Source organism: Elephantulus edwardii, unplaced genomic scaffold, assembly GCF_000299155.1.
Source record: "Elephantulus edwardii isolate Elephantulus edwardi_28Jun2011 unplaced genomic scaffold, EleEdw1.0 scaffold00004, whole genome shotgun sequence".
NCBI lineage: Eukaryota > Metazoa > Chordata > Mammalia > Macroscelidea > Macroscelididae > Elephantulus > Elephantulus edwardii.
This window is the reverse complement of record NW_006399754.1, coordinates 13,343,904-13,352,746: the sequence shown is the minus strand read 5'-3', so window position 1 is coordinate 13,352,746 and position 8,843 is coordinate 13,343,904. Positions and strand designations below refer to the sequence as shown.

Below are 8,843 nucleotides of genomic sequence, written 5' to 3'. Positions count from 1 at the left end.
GAAGCACTAGGGTCCAAACAGCAGGAATCTCCTCAGTGGTCATGGGAGTCGTTGACCACACGCTAGGCAGGAAATTTTCCCTTAAATATTTTGAAAAAGAGAAAAGACATGAAGAGCATTTCATCCACAGCGAGCCTCCTTAACCTGCCATGATGTCATTCCCTTTAAAAATATGGAGGATGGGCCATTACAAAAAAAAAAAAAAAAAGAGGAGGGGGGGAGACCATTCTTTTAAGCTGTACATCTAAACAATAACGGACTCTGAAGGGCTCCAGATTGCATCCTTGCTTGTTCATATGAGCAAATTATTCAAGGCAAAGCCATCTTTCACATTTAAAACCCAGTGGGCAACAGGTAAACCTGTCAAGCAAATTGCGCTGGGGGTCCATTCTCAAGCTTCATTATAGAAAACTGTCTACTTGCTCCACTGGAAATGGCTAAAAAAAGTTTGCTTTATTCCACATTTCACACACAAACAACTAAAGCACAAAGGCAAAAATGCAATCTTGCCCTTTCGATGTCTGCGGCTTCCACAGGCACTATGGAATGGAGTGGACTGGCCATGCCAAATTAGCCCTGGCAGGTCGCAGGATGACTGTCTCCCCAGCCTAGTGAGAGTAGGTGAGGCAGGGAGATCCTAGACAGCAGTTCCAACAGACCATTCCTTCTCATTCCAGAGACGGTCAATTGGTTAAGGACATCCTTGGCTTCCACTGAGAAGTAGCAGCAAGTAGAAAAATGAAGACCAACTCGAAGGATCTAAAAACTCTCTGCACCCGTATAAACAGGCCTGAAGCAAAGCAAAACTGCTCACTCCAGCTGAACCGTTAGTGTAAAAAAAAATGACTTCATTCCAGAGCTTCCCTCTGAAACAAAGACTGTCTCAACCCTTTACCCTGCATGACTTTCACTCAATGACGCTGTCAACATGCAACATGTAATCTCCTTATTTCTTTTCAAACATCTGAACCTCTGCCTCATGCAACCCCCTCTGGCACATCTTCAGAGAGGAAAAGATAGACAGACATAGGTGGAAAGATAGATGCTCAGATAGATAAATCACAAATGAATCCGAGCTGGCAGCAGCAGCATCTCTGCTGTTCTTGCTGTTGTTGTTGTGTACCCAGAGTCAGAACCAACCCATAGCTTATGTTCCGGTGGGTGTTCAGAGGCATTTAACTGCACAGGGTGAGATTGCCCATCCTTCTCCCGTGGAGCAGCTGGTGGACTTGAACTGCGTGCCTACAGGATTGCAGCACAGCTTCCTGCCACCAGGCCGCCAGCGCTCCCTCTACCTCTAGTTAATTCAGAACTCTGGCGTCCTAGTAGTTAGGAGTTGTGCTCTCAACCCAAAGGCCGGTGGTTTGAGGTTCCCAGTTGCTTTCTATGGGAGAAAGATGGGTAGTCTCCCTCCTTCTGATTTACAGCCTATGAAAACCCTCTGCTGTTATTGTTGTTGTTATGTGCCGTTGAGTCGTTTGCCACTCATAGCGACCCTATGTACAACAGCCCTAAACTCTGCTCTGTCCTGTGCCAATCGCACTGTTTCTGACACTCCCATCCTGATTACCCCAGTCACTGAATCAATCCACCTCATAGAGGGTCTTCCCCTCCTGTGCTGTCCCTCTACCCTCCCAAGCATGATGTCCGTCTCCAAGGACCAGTCCCTCCTTACAACAAGTCCAAAGTATGTCAGACGAAGCCTCAGAATCCTTGCCTCCAAGGAGTAGCCTGGTAGGTTAACTATAAATCAATTCTGACTTAATGGCAATGAGTTGGAGAGAGCAGAATCATCTCCTTCTGTTCCAATTGCTGGCTACTTTTTTCTTAAGCAAAATCTTGGGGAACTGATTAGCCTGGTTCACTGTCCAAAAAGTCATTGTTGAAGAAGGTTTATTGGGAGGCATAGCTGTTTTATTCAGTCTATAGTTTTCCCATTTTACACAATAATATCAGGACTATGGACCCGCTGGCCTTGCTCTGGTGACAGAAAAGTGAACAAAATCCTGGTTATCGTGCTTGCTGATTTGTGAAAATATCAAGAAAAAAAGAAAAATCACATGGAAGCTGTATACCAAATCTCAAGATTTATGTGGAAATCCCATATCAGTCGCCATCAAGTCAACTCTGACTCCAATCTCATATATGTCAGAATAGAACTGGATTCCATGGGGTTTTCAAAGACTGGCTTTTTTAGAACTTGATCACCAAGTCCTTGAATTGTCAACCTTTTGGTTAGTACCCAAGAATTTTAACCATGTAGCAGGTTTATTGTTCACAATGGCATTCTTAGCCTATTACTTTAGCCCCACAGTTAGAGGGGAACAGGCAAGCAAGGTATGTAAAATGCCAAGGAGGGCATTGGCTAGGCTTGTCAACCCACCAGTCTTGAATCAAACAGATTCAGCAGGAAAGGAAGAAAAAAGGAATCTCTCTACCAGGCAAAAGAAGAATCAGAGTCCAGTACATGTGCATTTTGGACCAGAGCTTTCTGTACCTGTTAGACTGGGGAATAGACTGGAATAGCAGTAGCAATGGGAACCAGAGACCAGTGTGAAGCAGAGCCAACTCAAGACTGCCATCCCACAGAGCCAGAGCTGAGGGCCTTTGCTCAGACTTGCTGGAAGCTGGCAGAGATGCTGTAATTAACAGGACCAAGAGAGCATTTGGATGGCAGAAGAAGAGAGGACGCCTTAGAACTGTGATGTTGAAGAAGCGTGCTGAAATCCCATGGCCTGCCTAAACAACAGACACATATGTCTTCTTTGAACAACCAGTCAGAGTGATCCTTGGAAGCAAAGATTATGAAGCTTCATCTCACACTCCTTGTGCATGTTGCTAGGAGAGGTTATTCCTTGGAGAGGGACATCATGTTTGGGAAGGTAGAGGGACAGCAAAGGAAAGGAAGACTCTAAATCAATTACTTGTGACTCAGGAATGTGCTTGAGAGACTCAAGGCCACATACATATTACCCGTAGTCCCTTCTCTTTTTCTCTTGTCCATCTGCCCAAGATGCAGAAGGTAAAGAAAGTCAAGGGGAAGAAGGTAGCCCCAATACTCGCCATGGTCAAAAAGCAGAAGGTTGTGGGTAGATGGAGGAAATGGAAAAAAAAAGCAGGAGGCCAAGAAGGTGATGAGTTCCCATTCAATAAAAGGCCCAAGAATTTTGGCATTGGTAGGACATCCAACCCCAAAGAGACTTTACCTGCTTTGTCAATTGACCCCAATACATTCAACTGCAGCGGCAAAGGGCAATCCTTTACAAGTGGCTCAAGGCACCACCTGCCATTAACCAGTTCACCAAGGCCTTGGACAGCTATTCAGCTGCTAAAGTTGGCCCACAAGCACCATCAGGAGAAGAAGCAGAGGCTGTTGGCCTGGGCTGAAAAGAAGGCTACTAGCAAAGGAGATGTCCCCACCAGGAGACCTCCTATCCTCCATGCTGGAGTGAATACTGTCACCACCCAGGTGGAGAACAAGAAGGCCCAACTGGTGGTGATCACACATGATGTGGACCCCATCAAGCTGGTGGCTTTCCTGCTGGCCTTGTCTGGTAAGATGGTTGCGCCCTACTGCATCATCAAGGCCAAGGCCAGGCTGGGCTACCTCCTCCCCTACACCACTGTCACCTTCATGCAGGTGAACATGGAAAACAAAGGTGCTCTGTGAATGCTGGTGGAAGCCATCAGGACCATTTACAACAGCAGATATGATAAGATCCACAACCGCTGGGGAGGCAATGTCCTGAGGCCCAAGCTGGTGGTCTGCATCACCAAGCTAGAGAAGGTCCAGGCCAAAGAACTCACCACCATACTGGGCTGATGTACACACTGACTTTTCTGTACATAAGAATAAACTTATCCTTCCACTAAACAATAATAATAATAATAATAAAAATCCTAATAAACATGTTAATACTGTATTATTTCAGCAAGGCATTAGCTCACAGAAATTAAGGTTTCCTTAAGGGGGCCATTGTAAATACCCTTCAGACCTTGAAGTAATAGACAGTTTCACTCTCTGTGGTTTAAGATGCTCAGAGAAAACCCCAAAATAGTACTATTACTTACAAACCAGGAGAGAAAATCCTGGAAACTAAGATTGTCATCAAAGGAATAGTAATTATTTCCACACTCCCACAAAATCAAATTTGTCATTTAGCTGAGGTCCACTTTTACTCTTCAGGACATTAACTCACTGTGGTGTTAGCTTAAAAGTTGCCTTTTTTTAGCCATTAGAGTTAAGCCCCTCTGGTCTCCATCTACCCTAACTGCAGATACATGGTCTTGCAAATCAGCATGGTTTTGCAAATAATCAACTGCTGTGGGCCCAGGATAAAAAAAGAGTGCTTCCCACAGTGAGTGACAAGACTGGAGGTGAGCGAGACTTTTGGAGGCAAGACTTGAGGGAGACTGGAGTAAGAACCTGGTGATAGTGAGCCCCTGGTGGTGATGGTGGAGAGACTGTGGCATTGCTGTAGAGAAACTGTGGCAAGGTGTCACCTGTAGCTTCTTGTATTTGTGCTGACCACAAAGTTAAAGATTTTTATTGCTCTTTCTGGGTGCTTAAAGAACCTGACTTATAACTGCTCTGAGATAAACCTTGCTGGGTTATTTAGATTTGACTACTGAATTGAAATGCAAGCCTGGACTAATTGAGGGATTTTGCCTTGAAACTTGGGCTAAAACCTGATCTTGTACTGGGTGGTACTGTTTGCCTTCTCCACTATACAACTTAGTTCCCTAATAAACCCCATTTTCAGTGCCACAACTGTGAATCTGTGATTCACTAATGAATAAATGAACCTCTTATTGTTGTTAGGGCTGTAGAGGCACCTTGAGGCTCCGGTTGGGGCCATTTATCTGCTTTCTGCTCTGAGGCAATGAGGGGCTGTGCTAGTCTTATTCCCTCCAGCTTTGTTTTAGAGAAATGCATAGGGGGCCCCATAGCCCGTTTTCTACTCTTTAGACAATCACCCATTTTCTTTATCTGCTTAATATAGTCAAGGTAGAGTACAAGGATCAGCAAGGATGCTTCCCTAAAGAGTCACCATCAAATTTCTGCCAGGATTAACCAACACTCCCCAGGTTAAAGTCTCTGACTTGAACAGACTCATGGATACCAAACTCTTCACATTTGACTCTGTTGCATGCAATCTTTTCTATACTCACCAGTTGACTATTTATTATTTCCCAATCAATTTTTTTATTTCTTTTTGGGATTGGAGGAGCAAAGAAGGTTTTAAGTATTTACTAGTATTTTTTAAAAGGTACATTTCCCCAGTTGAATAATATATCTTAAATTGTTTTCTTTTATCTATTTACTTATTTGAGTGAAAGTTCACGTATCTTACAGATTTTGTATCCATACATTGTTTACTTCATAACATTGTAAATACAGTTTCAATCATTCACCCACATTTTATAACATTATCATTGATTAATTTAATTAGTTGATTACAATATCTAATCAATCCTTTATTGTTTAGTGCCTTTTCCTTCACTCAGTTTATCTATTCATCCCTCCCCCTCGATTTATATTACGTCAGATGCAAATCAAGAGGTCAGTAGTTCAAATCTTCCAGTCACTTTGTGGGGAATGTTGAAGCAGTCTGTTTCTGTAAAGATTTACCGCTACCCTGCAGAGCAAATTCTTAATCTTAAAGGGTTGCTGTGAGTAAAAATCAACTCAGAGGTAGTCGTTTCGGATTTTTGCTTTGGATCCTGTTTTTCTCTCCTTCCCACCACCCCAAATTGTTCTTGTCCATATCTACAAAAGAAAGTCTTGCTGGGATTTTGATAGGAATTGTACTGAACATGTGTGTCATACTAGAGAGAACCGGCACCTTTAATAGGTTCAATCTGTCAGTCTATGACTACAGTATGTCCTTCCATTCATTATAAGTTTTTAAAATTCTTTCACAAGTGTCTTGCAGCTCTTGACAGGTAACTCTCAGACATGTTTTATACGATTTTTACACTTAAGTAGTTCAGGTTTTGAGCACTTATAAATGATATTTTTTTAAAAACGAAGCACTTTGGTTTCTCGGTGTTCACTGCAGAGAGCTCTGGTGACATCATTCACTGCAAGCTGTGCAGTTTACCAAACGCTGCGTGACTCCCACGTTTGAATCCATCAGCCATTCTGGGGAGCAGAGATATGCAGTCTCCTCACATCAGAATTTATACCTTCAGATCTTTTTCTGGTTCACAGGCATGATGATTGGAAGTTCATACTTCTGTAGGACATGTGCCACCTGCTAAATGTTTTTACAATATAGGCACACTACCCATCTGATATGGAAAAAAAAATTTACACCAGTGAAGGCTCCCTATGAGGCAGTACCAATTTCACAGCACTGAAGAAGTGAGTGAGGGAATGTGATGTGTTTGTTATTAAGCGTAGAGAAAAGGAACTGATTTTTGTGTGTTGATCTTGGCTTGTCTGATTTTGATGGGCACATTTCTAGAGTTTGTTTCTGCAAATTCCTTGGAATTTTCAATACAGGCCCTCATATTTTCTGCAAATAGGGACGATTTTATTTCTTCCTTTGCAGTGTGTGCACCTTATACTTTCTTTCTTGATTTACTGCCCTGATTAGGGATCCTAGTCCCACGATAAAGAGCAGTGGTAAGAGTGGACATCCTTGCTGTGTCCTCATCTCAGGACAAAATCACTCAGTAAACGGCTCGTTTTTAAATCCAGCTGCTTCCCAACCTTATCTTTTTAGTCTTTACAAGTTTAATGAAACCTCAGAATTTCAGACGCCTTCTACACAAAATGAGGATAATTATTACTGTACAGAGTTTATAGCAATAAGCCTTCAGAAACTCATACTATCAAGCTGGAATGATGTCACAGTTGACTCTCCAATGGGTTTCTAGGACTGCAAATTGCAGGAGAGGAGATGAGCATCTTTCTCCCTAGGAGCCACTGGTGGGGTCAACCACCAATAGAAGCATGGTGTGTGGGTTAGCAGTGCAATGCCCTGCTGACTAGGCCACCAGAGCTCCCTAGGAACAAACGTCAAGAGAAATGTGTAAACAAGGGCGCTCTGGTGGCCTAGTGGCAAGAAGCTGCACTGCAGTCCCAGATGTTGTTGTTGTTGTTGTTATGTGCCGTCGAGTCGTTTGCGTCATAGCGACCCTATGTACAACAGCCCTAAACCGTGCTCTATCCCGTGCCAATCTCATTGCCTCTGACACACCCATCCCAATTACCCCAGTCACTGAATCAATCCACCTCATAGAGGGTCTTCCCCTCCTGCGCTGTCCCTCTACTCTACCCAGCATGATGTCCTTCTCTAAAGACCTGTCTCTCCTCACAACATGTCCAAAGTATGTCAGGCGGAGCCCCAGAATCCTTGCCTCCAAGGAGCAGCCTGGTTTAACCCTCTCTACGATGAATCTGTGTATGTAGTTCAAATCCACCAGGTTCTCTGCTGGAGGAGGAGGGGCAATCTCCTCCTGTTTCAGTCAGATCTGATTTGACAATATACATGTACAAAATATAATAGGAAGAAAATTTAAAAATGTGTAAACAACATTTAAAGCATATGATCCAGATCCCAATACTTAACGAACATGCTGCATTTTTTTTCACATAAAAAAAAAATAAATGTGTATCCATATTTCAACAAACAGATGCTGCCCTGAACGCACTCACCAGGTTGTGCTAAGAAATCTGGAGGGTCACCACCTGGCCAACTGATTGGAAGAGATCTATATTTATTCCCATTCCAAAAAAAAAGGTGATCTGACAGAATGTGAAAATTATCAAACAATATCACTAATATCACATGAAAGTGAGGACCTACTAAAGATTATCCAAAAATGATTGGAGAAGTACATTGGCAAAGAGCTGCCAGATGTTCAAGAAGAGTTTAGAGAGGCCATGGCACTAAGGACATTATAGCCAATGTTAGATGGATCTTAGTTGAAAGCAGACAGTGTCAGAGGAATGTCTACCTGTGTTTCATTGACTATGCTAAGGTATTTGACTGTGTCGATCAAGACAAATTGTGGCTAACTTTGAGAAGAATGGAAATCCCAGAACATTTGATTTTGCTCATGTATACTTGAACCAGGAAGCAGTCATTAGAACAGAGAAAGGAAACACTGCATGGTTCAAAATCAGAAAAGGTGTATGTCAAGGATGCAACCTATCTCCATACATTTTCAACCTATATGCAGACAAGATCATTCAAGAGGCTGGACTTTATGAAATGGAATATAGCAGTAGGATTGGAAGAAAAGTCATCGACAATCTGTTATGCAGATGACACAACCTTGCTTGCTAAAACTGAGGAGGACCTGAAGTATTTGATGCAGAAAGCCAAGGACTGTAGTCTGCAATATGGATCGAAGCTCAGCATCAAGAAAACAAAACTTCTCACCACTGGGCCAATTGGCAGCATCATGATAGACAGAGAAGAGATGGAGATTGTTAACAGCTTCAGCTTGCTTGGCTCCACAATCAACACTCTTAGTACCAGTAGCAAGGAAATCAAGAGGCAAATTGCACTGGGGAAAATCTCCTGTCAGGGACAGCTCCAGAGTACTGAGGAGCAACGATATCAGTTTAGAGACTAAGGTGTGCCTGATCCAAGACATGGTCTTTGCAAATACTTCCTATGAATCAGAGAGCTGGATAATGACTAAGGATGATAGAAGACTCTGTGCCTTGGAGTGGTGGTGCTGGAGAAGAGTATTAAACATACCATGGACTGCCAAGAGAACAAACAGACCTGTCCTAGAGAGAGTAAAACCAGGCTGCTTCTTGGAGGCAAGGATTTTTTAAGCTCCGTCTCACATACTTTGGGCATAGTGTGAGGAGAAGGGCA

At 43.0% G+C, this 8,843-nt stretch overlaps 1 pseudogene; it reads left to right on the top strand.

Moving 5' to 3' along the window:
• Positions 1-3,013: 3,013 nt before the first annotated feature.
• Positions 3,014-3,823, top strand: LOC102858386 (annotated as a pseudogene).
• The last annotated feature ends 5,020 nt before the right edge of the window (positions 3,824-8,843 follow it).